Source organism: Fringilla coelebs, assembly GCF_963513975.1.
Source record: "Fringilla coelebs genome assembly, chromosome: 1".
NCBI classification, from domain to species: domain Eukaryota; kingdom Metazoa; phylum Chordata; class Aves; order Passeriformes; family Fringillidae; genus Fringilla; species Fringilla coelebs.
In genome coordinates this window covers 131,897,466-131,914,261 of record NC_140028.1, presented here as the reverse complement: position 1 = coordinate 131,914,261, position 16,796 = coordinate 131,897,466, and positions in this window count along the sequence as shown.

Below are 16,796 nucleotides of genomic sequence, written 5' to 3'. Positions count from 1 at the left end.
ACCATAGAATCACAGGATAATTAAGGTTGGAAAAGACCTCTGAGGTCATTGAGTTCAACTGTGAAATCAGCACTGCCATTTTCACCACTAAACCATGCCTCAGTCTCATATCTGCATTTGTCTTGAACACTTTCAGGGTTGGTGACCCAACTACTTCCTTTAGAAGCCTGGTCCAATGATCAACAACCATCTCAGTGAAGAAATGTTTCCTAATATCCAGTCTAGTGGCCTTCTGGGATGGGGGGCGGTTACATCAGTGGATGAGGGAAGGGCTATAGATGTTATTTGAACTTCTGAAGCCTTTGAGACACCTCCCTCTCCCTCCAAACATTCTTCTTTCTAAATTGGAAAGATATGGATTTGATGAGAGGATAAGTGGACAAGAAATAGATTGGATGGATGCATCCAAGAGGGCAGAGGTCTGTATTTGTACCAGTGTCATTTAATATCTTCATTAATGACACAGTGTGATTGAGTGCACCCTCAACAAGTTTGCAGTGGTGCACCAAGGTGGGTGATGCAGCTGACACACCTGGAGGACAGGATCCCATCCAGAGGGACCTGGACAAGCTCAAGAAGTGGCCCATGGGAATCTCATGAGGTTCAACAAGACCAAGTGCAAGGTGCTGCACCTGGGCTGGGGTAACCCCCAGTATCCACACAGGCTGGGGATGAAGGGATTGAGAGCAGCCCTGCCCAGAAGGACCTGGGGGTGCTGCTGGGTGAGAGGCTGGACAGGACCCAGCCACGTGCACTCACAGCCCAGAGAGCCAAACGTGTCCTGGGCTGCACCAAGGGCAGCCTGGGCAGCAGGGCAGGGAGGTTTTGTCCCTCTCCTCTGCTCTGCTCTGGGGAGAGAGACCCCACCTGAACACGGCACCCAGCTCTGGGGTCCCAGCACAGGAAGGACACGGACCTGCCGGAGCCCAGAGCAGGGACACCGAGTGGTCAGAGGGCTGGGGAGCCTCTCCTGGGAGGAAAGGTGGAGAGAATTGGGTTTGTGCAGCCTGGAAGGGATGGCTTAGGGGTCACCTAATTGCAGCTTTCCAGTTCCTGAAGAAAACCTTCATGAAAGATGGAGAGGGACTTTTTACAAGAGCATATAGTGACAGCATGAAGGGGAATGGCTTCAAACTGAAGAAAAGTAGGTTTACATTAGATATTGGAAAAAGATTCTGTGAGGGTGGTGAGGCACTGGACCAGGTTGCCCAGAGAAGCTGTGGATGCCCCATCCCTGGAGATATTTAAGGCCAGGTTGGATGGGACTCTGAGCAATTTGGTGAAATGAAAGGTGGCCCTGCCAATGGCAGAGGGGTTGGAACTGGATAATCTTTAAGGTCCCTTCCAATACAAACCATTCTATAATTCTATGGTTCTGATTCTTTACCTCTCTTGTGGCAACTCAAGGTCATTTTCCTCTTGTCCTCTCACTTGTTACCTGGGAGGAAAGGCTGATTCCTACCTCACTAAAAATCCTTTCAGGATTTTCCTTTGGAACAGGTTCCCAGGCTCCTGTTTCTCTTCCTGGCTGAGACTGAAGGAATGACAATCAGAGCAAGAAATTGCCGGGCATGGTCAGCTACACTGTCACATTTTCACCTTTGTTACTATGGTTTTTTTACACTGTCGCATTTTCACCCTCTCACATTTTCATCCTTGCTACTGATGGTTTCTATGCAGTGTTTTTTCATCTTAAGCCCACAGACAACTGCAAGGTGAGAGAAAGAGAGGTAGAAGTGAGGTGCTCTGAAAGGGAACAAACCGCAAAAAATGACAAGAAAGGAAAAGAGAGTGCTGGGAAAGACTAGGGAACTCAGATGCAGGTTTGGGACAGGCATTAGGGAACCAGTACTTTTAAAATGCTTAGTATGCTCTGCATGCTACAGACTCTTTGAGGACACAAATGAGTAACTCATGTTTTCAAATGTCAGCTTCATATATGCTGTATCACCACTTTGTCATAATAATAGAACAAGGTAGACTTTGACTTGTTTGAGGAGTATATTCTTGATCCAGCACCAATGTCCCTATTAAGCAACACAGTTTACTACAACATAAAAATCTAAAAATGCCATGGAACCCACTTTTCCTGTGATTTACAGTTCATTCTTATCTTTTTCTCCCATGTCCAGCAGGCATCTTCATTTGAATTGTTGCTGTTACAGCAATAATTTGCACAATGGCTAAAAGCAGAGTAATCAGCTGCTGGCCACAGATCAACAAAACATTCCAGTCCCAGGAACAGCTACATTTTGGGCAATTGGTGCCAATCTGGAACCTGTAGCCTGGAAATGAATGAAACCATTGTAAATTACTTTGGTTTATTTGAAAACTAAACAGGAAATATTTGTTACCTAGATAATTGAGATTTATTCACCAGAGGCCATCTGAAAGTGCTTAATTTAGTCTAAATATTCTGCAGAATTGGATGCTTTGTCTTTTGTCAGTTGTACAGATGTTTCCCTCCAGCCTTCTGAATCTTATCTATTATTCCTCTGCTTCCATATATTCACTCAGACTTACAGTCCCTGTTCTTAGGTTTTACCAAGAAAACACAATGGCATTTCATAAATCTCTTTTCTTTTAATATGTAGAACCATGACTTTAAACTTGCCAGATCCCAAAACATGACATTACCTTACTTGGAGTCTGAGATGACTGTTTTTTTTCTGTGACCACTTTAAACAGAGCAGAAACAGTACTGCAAAGAGAACAACCCCCATTTTGAGGCATACAATTAAGCATTTTGTTAATATTTTTAATATTTGCCATATTTAGCATGAAATCACAATGCTGTCTCTACAATCTAAGGAGATTGGATAAATAACTTTAGGTCAACAGCCTCCTTGGAGGACTCATTCATACTAGTGATAACTGGATTGAACATTAATATGAACTAGAAGGAAATTATATATAAAATATATTTTTGTGACCCAGAAATAAATATTTCTTAAATAAAAATTTAATAAAGGATTAATAAATAAAAAAACTTCAGTCTGCACATTACCTAATTAGGTTACATGAGAGAACTTCATCACTTCAGGTTACAATAGGATGACACACATGGTACGGTTTTCATTGCATGTAATAATAAATGCAATAGCTCTAAAAGTTTAATAAAGATATGGGAACACAACACTTTTTGCAGCAGCACAAACACCACATTAGTTCCTATTAAATGTAGCTTTACAAGGATTTTTTCTTGTGAATTTAACATGTTTTTGACAACCAGATGCTCAGCAAATAGTGCCATGGAAGCTGCCAATCAGGGACAATTACTTGGATGTGTAACATGCATCTGCAAAGATTACCAAACAAGATACTTTCTCCTGTTACAAAACTAGAAATGAATCTTCATTCTCTGTGAGTTACAAGTCCTGTGAGAGCTGTAACTCTGCTGTGAAATGTTTCTGAGGGTTGCTGCAAAATCTGTGGTGTGTCTGAGAACACATATGTGAAATATTGTGCAGTGCTGGGAGATTTCTCAACACCACCTCTTCCTCATCTGGAAGATACTATTTTTAAGGGGAAAATATCTTGTCAATTATATACTTTTCTATCTCATTAACAATTCAAATTAATTGGTCAGAGGGAGCAGTGACTTTAAAACACATCTTTGAAAACTGAAATGTCTGAAATAAATGTGAGACATTTGTCTTACTTAAATCCAGGAAGCAAAAATATAATATTCATTCTTTCCTCCAGATTTGCCAAATATCAAAACTAAAATGTCACCGCCATGAAATAATCTTAAGTGTTTGTTGAGATTCAATGGTCTGAGAGACCTCACTTTCCTCCTGGGCTGGTCAAAGAAGTCTCATGGGACTTTGGAGGTGACCTATAATCCCTTCCCCTGTAAACTAGAAGGAAAGGCCATCTGGGTCGCCAGGGAAAGGGGTTAACAAGTGAAGCTGATGTGACCCAGGTTGGCTCTGGGAACTTCTCAGGGAGAAAATGACCCTCTCTGAAGGCCAGGAAAGCTCCACTCAGCTGCATGAGCTCAGTAGTTGGTGGGGTTGTGGATAAACCCACTGTCTGTAATGAGAGAATGACAAGGGAGGGAGGTGTCTGGTCTAGTATCACATTGCTCTGCTTTCTACTCCTTCAGGGGTCACAAGCATGCCTACAATGGGGTCAGGTGAGAGTAAAATTTAATACAAATTCAGAGAAGGACTGAAGGTATGCTGTGGATTGATAATAAGATGCTGAATACTGACATTTCCCTAAAATGTGTGATGAATTAAAAAGAATACTTGCTAGACTGTCAACTGGCAAGGGTAGGAATGGCAACAAAAGAAGGATAAAAATACTTGAATTAGTTCTAGCTGTGCTAAAATATAAACTGGAAGCACTGTCCAGTCCTCAGGGCAGGTACCAGCACAGGCTGTGCCTCCCAGGCAGGGCTCAGCAGTTCCCACTGGGATCTTGCAGCAGGGTTGGTAGGGATGCAGAGCAGCTCACCACTGCAGCAGCTCCAGGAAGCAGCTGATGTGATCCAGCAGGGTGCCAGGGCTGGTTGCACACTCTCTCGGGAGCCTCGCTGCCCTGCTCACTGCACAGCAACTGGAGACAGCCCTGCCTGCATTTCAGGCTGAGGATTTTAGATTGACTGTGCTGCTGGCTGTTCTGCAGACAGCAGAGCCCTTCTTCCAGACCCCATCCCTGCTGTGACTGTCCTGGGCTCTGTGCTGCTACAGAGGAGCAGCCACGGTTCAGGGAGTGCAGTTTGTCACATGTCCTGGTCCTGGACTCTTCACTAGTAACCTTATGTGTGTCCTAGTGTGCACGTGGAGTTAGCTGTCCTTGAAGGCTGATCTGAATTTCAGATCCAGTCTTTTAGAGTACAGTCTACTTTCTCTGGTCCTCTGTCCAAAAGTGCTTTGATTTTATTAAAACAGCTGAATAAACACCACAATTACATTTGAGCTTTTCTACACTTGACTTACAGTTACATTTTACAACCATTCAAATTATCTACCTGGACCTGTTCTGAACATTGAGCACAGCTGGTTTTTAAACTGAGCTAAAGGAATCAGTGTCGTCTCCTTATGGTTAAGATCACAGTGCTAATTAAACACAAAGACAATTTATGTCATGCAAACAAACAAGCATTTCTAAAGCTCCAGAAAACTAAATATATGATGTTTTTACCTGACTCAGAAGTGCTTCAAATATTATGGATCAAAGCCTCATTGTAAGGATTTCTCCAGCTTTGCCTAATGTGGAATCCTGTTTGAGGAAAAAAAAGGCTTTTTTATTACCTTATCATATTTTTTGTCTTTTTCAGCTGAGTAAAGTGACTATGTGCATACAATTAAAAATAATATTATCATGTAAAAAATAATCAGGCTGTAACTGAGGTAAACCAAGTTTTTAAACTTTTTAATTGTAAATTTAGCCCCTCTAAGATAGAGGAAAAATGAGACATTATTTTTTAAGAAATAAATGTATATCATGTAGCAGTCTTCAGGCCCCACCAGATCCTGTGCTTGTTTTAGGGTCTGTACAAATACCAAGGATTTCCCTCTCTCTCTCTGAGACCTTACAGTCAAAACCTGTAGTGCTGCTGGTGATTTTCTAGAGGAAGCCCCTGACCCTGCTCAGATACTGAGCACAACCCAGCTCTGTGTGCAGGGAGAGCTGCTGGGGAATCTCTCACTCCTGGGGCAGGGCTGTGCAGGGCCAGAGTACAGAGAGGTGGGATGGGATGGGATGGGATGGGATGGGATGGGATGGGATGGGATGGGATGGGATGGGGTGGGGTGGGGTGGGGTGGGGTGGGGTGGGGTGGGGTGGGGTGGGGTGGGATGGGATGGGATGGGATGGGATGAGATGAGATGAGATGAGATGAGATGAGATGAGATGAGATGAGATGAGATGAGATGAGATGAGATGAGATGAGATGAGATGAGATGAGATGAGATGAGATGAGATGAGATGAGAGAGACAGACATTACCTGTAACAGAAGATACCTTTGGATATGCCATACCAGCATCTTCTTTTCTCTTCCAAGGGCATCATAAACTGGGAGTCATGAGGCTGTTTCTGCCTGCAGAGAGGGCAGGGACTGGATGTCTTTTCAGAAAAGGCACTATTTTCTTTGAGATATCAGGCAGAAGGAAGCAAGGTGTTGTTCACAACTCTACAGACTTGGGCTAGAAAAAGTAGCTGAGCAATAAATAAAAAAATAGCAAATATAAATGAGATGTACTTTAAGTCACTTAACCTTTCATGGAACTATCCAGACACATAAGTTGAGAATTTGAACCACTTTTTTGCATTTGGTGGTATTGAATGTTGAGAGAATTGTTTCTCTCTTGCTGCTGAATATGATCTCTTGCAAGTTTAGGTCCTTGGACAGCTTGATAATTATATCCTGATTTCCAGGGATCTATTTGCTAACACAGGCATTTTAGACAACAGATATCAAAACGTATAGACAAAAATAGTAATTATTCTCTATTCAGGGTGTGTTATTTCAGTTGTATGACTAATTACATGGTTTTGGTTTTGTTCTATAATGAAATTAATTAACTTGTTACTTAGGCTATTCCCATATTGAAGTAATTTTGCTTCAAAATATTAATTAAACTATTTTATCACAATAAAACATTTTACTTTCAGAGGAAAAGGCATTTCCACAGAACTCTCGTAGGATGAGGTCAATTTATGAGTCCTTACCCAGACACAGAGAATGCCTTCACACATTTTGTTTAAAAGCTGCACCCTCTCAAGTGGGATTGTGTTTCTTTTTTAACCCATTAGTTATGGAAAACACAGGCAGGTATGAATAGAGAGATACAAGCTTTTACATCAAGTTCACAGTGCTGCTTTCTGAACCTTTTTATGCTGAACCTTTTTATGCTGAACCTTATGAGTGGATGGTGGTTTTTGTCCAGTCAGTGTTACAGAATCACAGAATTGATCCCTTCTGTGCTTCCTCTGAGACAGCTGATGCACTGACTTCTTTCTGTAACTGATCCTCAGCTCCTGATGCCTGAAACAAAACACATGATGATGCTAAAAGTTGTTTGCTGCTATCCAGAGAGACATTGATGGGCTCGAGGCGGGCCCCTGCAAACCTCATGGAGTCCAGTGCGAGGCTGAGAGCCGGCACTGAATAATCCAGCACGGATAATGGCTGGGGGGGAATGGGCTGAGAGCAGCTGAGACAAGCACTTGGAGGTGTGGGTTGGTGGAAGCTGGGGATGACCCAGCAGTGTGTCCTTGCAGCTCTGGAAGCCAGCCACACCCTGGGCTGCACCGAGAGCAGGGAGGGAGGGAGTTCTGCCCCTCTGCTCTGCCCTCCTGAGAGCCCACCTGGAACGCTGCATCCCGCTCTGGGCATCCTTCTGCATCCATGTCCCAGCAGAAGGACATGGACTTGCATAAATCCAAAGGAGGCCACAAACATGGTCAGAGGGCTGGAACTTCTCTCTTATGGGGAAAGACTGATAAAATTGAGTGTGCTCAGCCTGCAGGAGAGAAGGTGGAAAGACCTGATAGGAGCCTTCCAGTGGCTAAAGGGGGCTACAAGAAAGCTGGGGAGGGAGTGTGGGTAAGGGATGGGCAGTAACAGTTTTAAAGTGAAACACAGTAGATTTAGACATTAGGAAGAAAACTGAGGTGAGGCACTGGCACAGGTTGCCCAGAGAAGCTGAGGCTGCCCCATCCCTGGAAGTGTCCAGGTTGGAGGGGGCTTTGAGCAGCCTGCTCTAGTGGAAGGTGTCTCTGCCCATGGCAGGGGAGTTGGAAATAGGTGATCTTTGAGGTCCCTTTGAACCCAAACCATTCTGTAATTCTGGGATTCTGTCTTATCCTGTACTTTCGAATGGTGAACAATTCTGAATAAAAACTACAATTCCTGTCAAGAAGAAGAAATATAGGTAAGAGGTGAGCGTTTTTGCAATGCCCAATCGAGTACTGGGTTTCAGTAAGCCTGCAGTACATTCGGTGAAAACCTTGAAATTACACTAACCCTCATAAGTGGGGTGTGTAGGGTGTGTGTGTGTTTTAGCCACAGATTTTTTTTCTTGTTATTTTATTATGTTAAACTGTTATGAAAATATACAGAACTAAGTTAATCGAAGAGACCTGCCCAAAAGTCTCTTTAAAATGCAAGAATTATATTAAAAAACCCTAAATTAAAAGAGAATCAGACAGTCAATGAGAGAGAGTTTCAGTGTGAGGAGGGAGCCAAGAATAGGAAATAAAACTATTTACAGTGTAGGCCTGAGAGAAACTGCTTGAGAAGTTTAGGAAGTAGCTTGGGAGATAATAAAAATAGTGAAGATAAACCCTGTCTGACTGACAAAACTTCAGGAGCCTGAGTCACTAAGATGCTGTTGATTTGAAAAGGTGCTTGCATGAAATATTTTGCATTTTCATAATGAGGGAGGAAGGCACTGGGACAGAGGTCTTGAGGAGGGTGTGGAGTCTCCATCTTTGGAAGTATTTTAAAGTCAACGGGACACAGCCCTGAGCACCCTGCCCTGGCCTCAGAGTGCACCCTGCCTTCAGCAGGGCTTGGATTAGCAGTCATCTCCAACCTGAGTGATTTAATAATCCTGTGATTTGGAAAAGTAGTCTGAGATGCAATCAGCTCCACAACTTCATTTTTGCCACAAACTTAATTTTTACCTGCAATCTTAATTTTTACCTACACAATACTTTATTTTTAATACTATTCTTCTGAAAAAAAAAAATGCTCAGAGTTCCTGTAATTCACAGTTTTGAATTAGACTTGAACATTTTACTTATTATGAATTTTTCTTAATCTGAAATTTAGCACTCTTCTAGGGAGCATTTTTTCCCTTGGAGTTTTTCCACTGAGAAAACACTTGAAAAGTGGAAGTACCTTTGGGAGCAATTCAGTGCAGTTAGGTCAATGGTATACAATATGATAAAAGCTATGGGAAAAGCTATGTGCATATTGACAAGCTCATATTAAACTCCATTCTGTTCCATTAATTCATTATGAACTCATTCTGTTATGATACCATGTTCAATTGCAGCTATAAAATCTGCATTATGAGCCATTGAGCTATGTGTATCATCCTTTCCCAACCTGGAAACACTGAAATTGTGGCTCCAGATAAAAATTTTCAGGTACATATAATATTTCCTCTCTTCATATTAGAGCTGAACAAAATATATTAAAATGGTATTCTGGTAAAAATCAAAATGGGCAGCTGAGAAATTTGAACTTCACAATAGTTTTAGGTTTCTTCAAGGTAGACTAAAGCAATAATGTAAGTTTAATCAGACACTGCAAAATATAGTTTCAATTAAAATATATGTGAAGGTACTCTGGTTTTTTTTTCATGCCCTGTTACATTCCAAATACAAATATCTAAAGGTTATACTTTTGAGCTTCCCCTTCAATATCCTCTCCAGGTAGGTGTTGAGTTTTCCCTGGAAAAAAACTACCATTAATTAATGATAATTCTATTTCAGAACACTTCAAAAATACAAAAAAAATGTATCATGTAACAATTTTACTTGCCCTAAAGGACTCATTTGAATTAGTTGAAAATGCTTATCTAAAATTGTACTTAAAATCATACTTCTGCTACTCATATTATTTTTTCCATCTTTTAAATTACTAAAAAATAGTAAAATGAATCTTAGAAGTATATAGTTTGCCACAACAAAGATGTACTTATAGGTACATTCTGACAGTGTCTGTTGGGATGACTTTGTATTAATATCTAATGATCCAAGAAATGAGTACAAACTGTATATAATTCAGTTTAAAAACCTTCACCAAACGTTTTGAACCGATGGAATATAAGCATTTTGATATATGTTTTAGAATTAGGAAATAAAAGATTAAATTGTAATGCATGGGATGTTGACCATGAATTTCTAGATAAACCTGATATCTTTATATTGAAACATAATTTTTTTACAACTGGGAATGACAGCCATTCAAACCATCCTATAAAAAAATGTGTGATCTTTCTTGGTAGTCTGAGAGCTTCACTACGTCTGAGGTGATACTAAAAAGCTAAAATCACACCAAAATTTAGAAGAAAATCGAGTTAAGATCCTTCATTTCAAGAAGCAGAACATCCCATTCACAAAAACAGTAAGCAGAGATTCATCAGAGGTTTCGTAAAGCCTGCAGGGAAAAGAGTCTGGTCTACATTGGATGTAAAACTTCTGTGGAGGTACATGCTCAGCACAGTGAGGAAGAGAAACATTAGGCAAGAGGAGGACAAATGAATGCTTGACAGACAACAGGTTAGCTTTGTCTTGCTCAACATCAGCAATCAGAGCTAGTCTAGTCCCAGCAAGCCTTTCTGCCATGCTCTGCCAGAAATGTCAATAGGAAAACATATTTCAAAGCTCTGTGGGGGAGGTGAGAGGCAAAGTGTCTTGTTGAAACAAGCTCTGTAAATATTCTATTGCAGCACTTAGTTGGGAATCCCACCAAACGTGTATCTATCAGCAGTGCCCTGCCCTGCTGTCTCTGGGATTCACTGCCCAGGTGATGGGCTGGGAGAAAGATCCCTGTGTGAGCCAGCAAGCACAGCTTCACAAGGTGGTGTGAATTATCAGGAATTAGAACTAATGGACAAAGTGAAAGTCCAGTTTTGCTGAAATTAGTGGCAATTAGGTGTCCAAGTAAGCATCAGGGAATGTAAGATCTTTGCAATGAGAAGGTAGATAAGGTACTTCTCCTGTGACAGTATATTGTGAAAAAGGTTCTCTAAACATTCTGTCGATAGAGAAACTGTGATCATTGCTGAAACTGTTTATGCAAGGGTGAGAATTTGTCTTCATCCAGAGCATAAGCGTAGGTGCTTAGTGAGGTGGAGAAATGGGGGAATAAATCAGCAAATGATTGAACCAGACTGGGTGATAGGTGGAATTCTTTTGTAAATGGTTCACAGACATGCTTAGAGCAGACAGCAAGAGATACAGGATTGGCTGTTGCTTTGAAAATTCAGGGTGGTGTGCAAGTTAGATCTAGACAGCAGTCAGCATGTAGCAGCTGCTGTAGCAGAAACCACCAAGCTGTTTTTCTATTACTTTGCTGGGTGTGTTTATAAGAGCACAAACCACAGGGATCCCCAAAACTGCTTGTGGGTATTCAGGTCTCAGCACACATTGAGCTCTCTGGTGCTGAAAGGACTGAAGCTTGTTTGGGGAGCCTGCTGCTGTTCAGTCCTACCCAAAACATCATTGACTGAATTCCATGGGCACTGACAGGAGCACTTCAACGCTGACAAATACTGACCTGCTCCAGGGCTGCCTTCACTGCTGGTTCACTCTCAGTGTCCAGAGCTGGTGTTGCCTCCTCAAGCAGAAGAATCTTGGGATTGTGAACTCTATTAAAATTAGAAAGTATCACAATGATTCCATACCAGAAGGCCAAGACCTATGATGTCTGTATCAAAAAGAAAGCAATACCCATAGAGATATTGGCTGATACAGCCTGTTTGATAGCAGTCTGTTTGACAGCAGTATGTTTGACATCTCCTTTTTTTTGGTACCTTAAAGGAAAAAAAAACCCCTACAAAAAAGCCCTAGAATATACAAGAAATTACCCTTTCTTTCATTCTGTATATGCATAATTTTCCCTTGAAGTACATTGAAGATGTATGAAATGTTTTTGTACACAGAAATCCAAGCCGAAGAATGATCTTGCTAAGAGTAGAAGGAAATGTATTGACTGCCTCTCTATACTTATGATATACTGAGCAATTTTATCTCTCTGTAATTACAGATGAACACACAGAGAAAAGGTCTGCAACAGTGGGTTTTCATTTAATGTGTCTTGGAAATGAAAAAGCATTGAGATTATAATTGCACAAGGGATGGCCTTGAAACTGTCATTTGGCCTTAACTTTCATTTGAAAAACCCCACGAAAGTGCATGGTGCCAAAAGCAGGGTGACAAATGGGAATTGGGGTATCTTAATTCCCACATCTGACCTGAAATGGAAAATGGTAAGGAAGGAATGAGCTTCTCATGGTGACCATGAACTCTTTATTCCAGAGTGTTGAATAACCTGGCCAGCATAATACTGGTTCAGTACCAAAGATTTTTAGTGATTATTTTCAAATTGTGGGTAGACACATGGGGTCTGAAGAGTTACAACAGAAAGAGTAATCTGAGAAATTGCACCTATAATTCCTGTGCTACAAAAACAAATCCTAAAGAAAATAATAGTCTGAAATAAATGGCAATAAATTATGTCATGAGTTAGTGAAGCAAAGAATTAACCCAATTATTTTTCTTTGGTGCCCTTTTTTTTCTAGAGAGGCTAGACCCAGTAAAATGAATCCATTGGGACTTCATTAATGCCGATTTATCCTAAAGCCATGAGATAAATTATTAAACAATAGTTGTGAAGTAATAGAAGAACAGTAGGGTAAAAAACAGTCCGAAGGAAGACAGAGGTGTTCATCATGGAGATGTAATAATACCCAAGGGAGCTGACAACATTAATTCTTTATTCAGTCTTGGGATTTATTGCTCTTACTTAAATTAATGACTTGGGCATGCAAGCAATACTCACGATTATGAAATTTTCCGATGGTGCAAAACTGAGAGGATCAGTACAGAAAAGCAGTGAGGAGACCAGGACAAAGAATTCCAGAATATCTTACAGAATTAAATAAATTATATTGGAGAGTAGTAAAAAGAGAAGCAGATGAACCATAATTATGTGAAATACAATATGACAAAATGAAAAAAAATATGATCAGTGAAAACCTATAGAGTATGAGAAAACCAAAATGACTTAATTTGGTTCCCTAGCAAAATGTCATCTGAGAGAATCTAAGATTTATTTCTATAAACAGCACAGGGAAGTGAACCCATAGGAGGGAGCTACTAAAGCAAAGGCTCAGTGCTGGTCCAGGAATAAATTAATAGACAGAAACTCTGCATCCATTTTGTTGGAAAGAGATGTTCAATCTTCAAACAAGTAGAATACCCTTCCTGAAGGAGTGGAGGTAAAAGTTCAGGTCATACACTTGTTTTCTACAAAAACAAGACCTGGTCTCAGTAACAGGGAAGGTCTTTCTGCTTCTGAGCCATGAGGAAAAGCCTACATCAGGTTTAGTGTGCTCATGGCAGGAAGGGCTGGCAAACAGTGCCTTGAGGATGGGCAGGTAGAAGGGAAATATTAAAAAAATGAAAAATCTCCTTAGCTACTGTTATAAAAAAACCTGATATGTGGAAACTTTGCAGCATTATATCTGACTCCATGCTGGTGGCACTGCTCTTAGTTGCACTAGTGTCATCGTGCAGCTATTCACACCTATATCACAAGATCTAAATTCACTAAGAGACAGATGGTATTTTTAAATCTTGCAGACACCAAATGGGATTGAAAACTCATATGTTTTTGATATTTTTGCATGGGGGCCTGATGAGAATTCCATAACAGGACTGAAGGCCAGAATCACAAGTGTCAATTTCCAGCCTCTTGTAAAACCAACTCTAAATGCCATGAAAAAGGTAGCCATCCCCTGAATGAACATTGCACTTTTCCCCCTATTCCTTCTTTAATCTTGGAGATGCCACTAAAACAACCCAGCTGTGAGAGATCCCTTCCCCAGGGCCCCCCAGAGTGAGACGTGTGGCAGTGATTGGTGCACTGGGCTATGCCTCACCCTGCTGTGGTCCTGACCCACTGACACAGGAGGGAAAGCGCCAGAGAGGAGGAAAAAGGATGAACAGGAAAGTTGTGGCAGGAAGAAGAGAAACCAGGCTGCAAATCAGGCAGGGTTGGTGGCAAAATGGGAACAGGGGAGTGCAAGGGGACAAAGAGGAGGGAAAGATGTGGGAATGGAGGAAAAGTACAAGCGATCTGGCACAGACAGGTACTAGGGTGGGAAAATGCAAGGTGCTCCCTCACTCATAAAATGATGTTAGCTCAAAGGCATGACAGAAGTTGAATTCCTACAGTTCTGTGAAATATTTGTAGTAAGATTAGCAATATATTAGAATAATCTTTAGAGAGCATTCACTTGAGATCTCTATTACAAGAAAGAATAGCCATGACTTGACTGAAAACTTTCCTATTGCCTGGTCATTTCTTCCTCCAGCTTTCCCATCAGAGTGTAAGGAAAATCTCTTAGAAAAATTATTCACTGATGTGCCAATAAAGAAAAATTGGCCGCAAAGTTTTACAATAAGCTTTAAATTATGCTATATTTTCTCTCTAGAATTAGTTTAATGGATGGCTGTATTTATATCTAGAAAATCAGTGTTGTCTTTTAGAGTGTGATAGCGTTGGTTGAGAAGGGATGAAAGCTCAAAAAATTAAACCAAAAAAAAATTGATCAGAATGAGGTTTCATAGTGTGAGAGCTCTTAGAAACTTGGAGGAACAAAGTGTTTTCCTTTCATTATGAGTTCTCAGGGTGGCCTTTGAGAGTCTTACAGCAATGCAGTAGAATGAGGAGGTGGCAGAGGGGAAGGGGAAAGCTGCTCTCAGAAGAGCAGAGAGAAGCAGCCACGGCAGTACCTGAGCATCCACTCTCCAGCTGCCTGTGGCTGTCCTGTAATTAATTATTTGCAATTCCTAACAACAAAGATTTGCCAGTCCCTGGCTTTCACTGAATAAAGCCATGGCTTGCTGTCATGATCTCAAAACATGTCCTGTTAGAAATGATGGCTTGTCGGTAAGAGTGACACAACAACCCTCTTTCTCCTTTGTCAGACACAATCCAAATCTGATTCTTTGCCTCAGGCTGTCAGCAGAGGTCATGAAGTATTTCTATAACATTCCTTTTGTCGTGTTATAGTCATCTTTGAGGCATGGGAGACTTTTATGCACTCTTTGTATAGAAGTCTAGGAAGTTCTGTTCAAGCATTTTTTCATAACTATTTACTTCTTAATATACTTGTGATGTACTGAATGGTTTTGACATAGTGAAATATATCCACCATATGGAGTGGATATATTTAATTGGTTGATCACCACATGGTTGATCACATCTTTTCCTGCATAGGAAAACAGAATGGCTGGAGTTGACAGGCACCTCTGGAGATTGTCTAGTCCAAAGCTTAGCTGAAGCCGGGTAGAACAAGTAGTTTGGGGCCACAACTAGTTTCATTTTGGATATCTGAATGCAAACTGCACAACCTCTGTAAGCAACATGTTCCAGTATTCATCCACCCTCACAATAATAAGCAGGGCCAAGTAGAACAAGTAGTTTGGGGCCACAACTAGTTTCATTTGGATATCTGACTATGAACTACACAACCTCTTTAAGCAACATGTTCCAGTGTTCAGCCACCCCCACAATAACAAACTGTTTTCTCATGTTTATGAAATTGGATCCATCACTTCTTCTTCTGCTACTGGACACAAAAAAGAATAGTGTTGGTGCACATACATAATCACAATGAGAAGTTCATTGCTGTGTTATTGAGAATTATTTTCTTCTTGTGATGCAATCTCACCCTAGAAACAGAATTTTCTCTGTATAAAGCAATGAACCATCTCTGTGTCCTTCTTGCAGCCAGTTTAGCCAATTAGACAGTTGAATTATTTAAAACTTATTTTCATTTAGGTCATACAAAAGTGCATTGAACATCTGTTTTAAAGTCTGTGGTATATCAAATGGAACCAAACACTGAATCTCCTGCCCACAGCTGCAAAATCAAGCTACTGTGAAATGATTTTATCTTTTATTAACAGCCAATACTAAATTCACCTAGTATAAAATACCGATGCTGATGGTAAAATGCCTGTTGTCTCACAGGTGAGCAGTTTCACTCCAATGTAAATGTGGCATTTTAATACCCTGTTTTGCAAATTTCTGTATCAGTTCTGTAAAATTTAGAGGTCACATGAAATTCAGTGTAGAATGATAGTAGTGTTGAATGAAATTTCTCTTAAAGAAGCAAGTCACTCAAAAAAAACAGAACTCAAACTCTGTATCTGGAATCAAATTACTCAGACTAAATGAAAACCTTTTTGCTCTTGTAATTCTCTGAAATAATTTTTACATGGGAAGATTCTTCTTTATCCTTCTCCTTTGTCTTAATAGGTTTTGTGACAAATTAGATTAAATTAGGAAGAGATAAATGAAAGGCCTTTGATTTGAAAGTGGAGATAAACATTATCTACCATCCTGGATTGCCTCCAGCAGATCTGCTTGACGCTGTAGAAGCTGGGAAGAGCAGTTAGTGTCTACTGCCTTAGTCTAGGTCTTTGGAATTCTGACTTTAAGGGACATGGCAGCAATGGTGTCAGGACTGTAAATCTGATGTGCTAATCCTTTAGAGAGGGAAGAGAACGTTGCTGTTTAGGTGAGAAGAATACTGCATATATTGAGTCAAAGACATACATGAAGAAGGAAAAAGAAAAAAAAGATAATGCAGATCAGTGTAGCCATTTTCTGAACAAATGTGGCCATCATGTGGCAAATTAAAGACATGGCTACAGGAAGAAAAGTTGTTGATTTGCAAAATAGAGTAATAAAGAAGAAAATATACGCCTTTCATCATGACTTGAAGGAAACTGGTGTTAAAGTTCAAACACAGAAATTATTTTTAGCATTTCAAATTTTCACAAGTACCAGATGGAGAAATTTTGAAAGATATTTTGAAATTTATTTTCATTTTGAAATGAAATATTCTTAGATGGAAATCACTTACATTTTTCCTACAGCTAAATTCTCATAGGTAATGGTGTGGAAGTGAGAGCTAGGAGGAATAATCATATCTTCAGAGGAAAGGTTTCAAATGTCTACATAGTGAGATTATTTATCAAGCTCCTCAGGAAATTGAAGGAAAAATAATTATAAACATCTGCAAAACTAGAT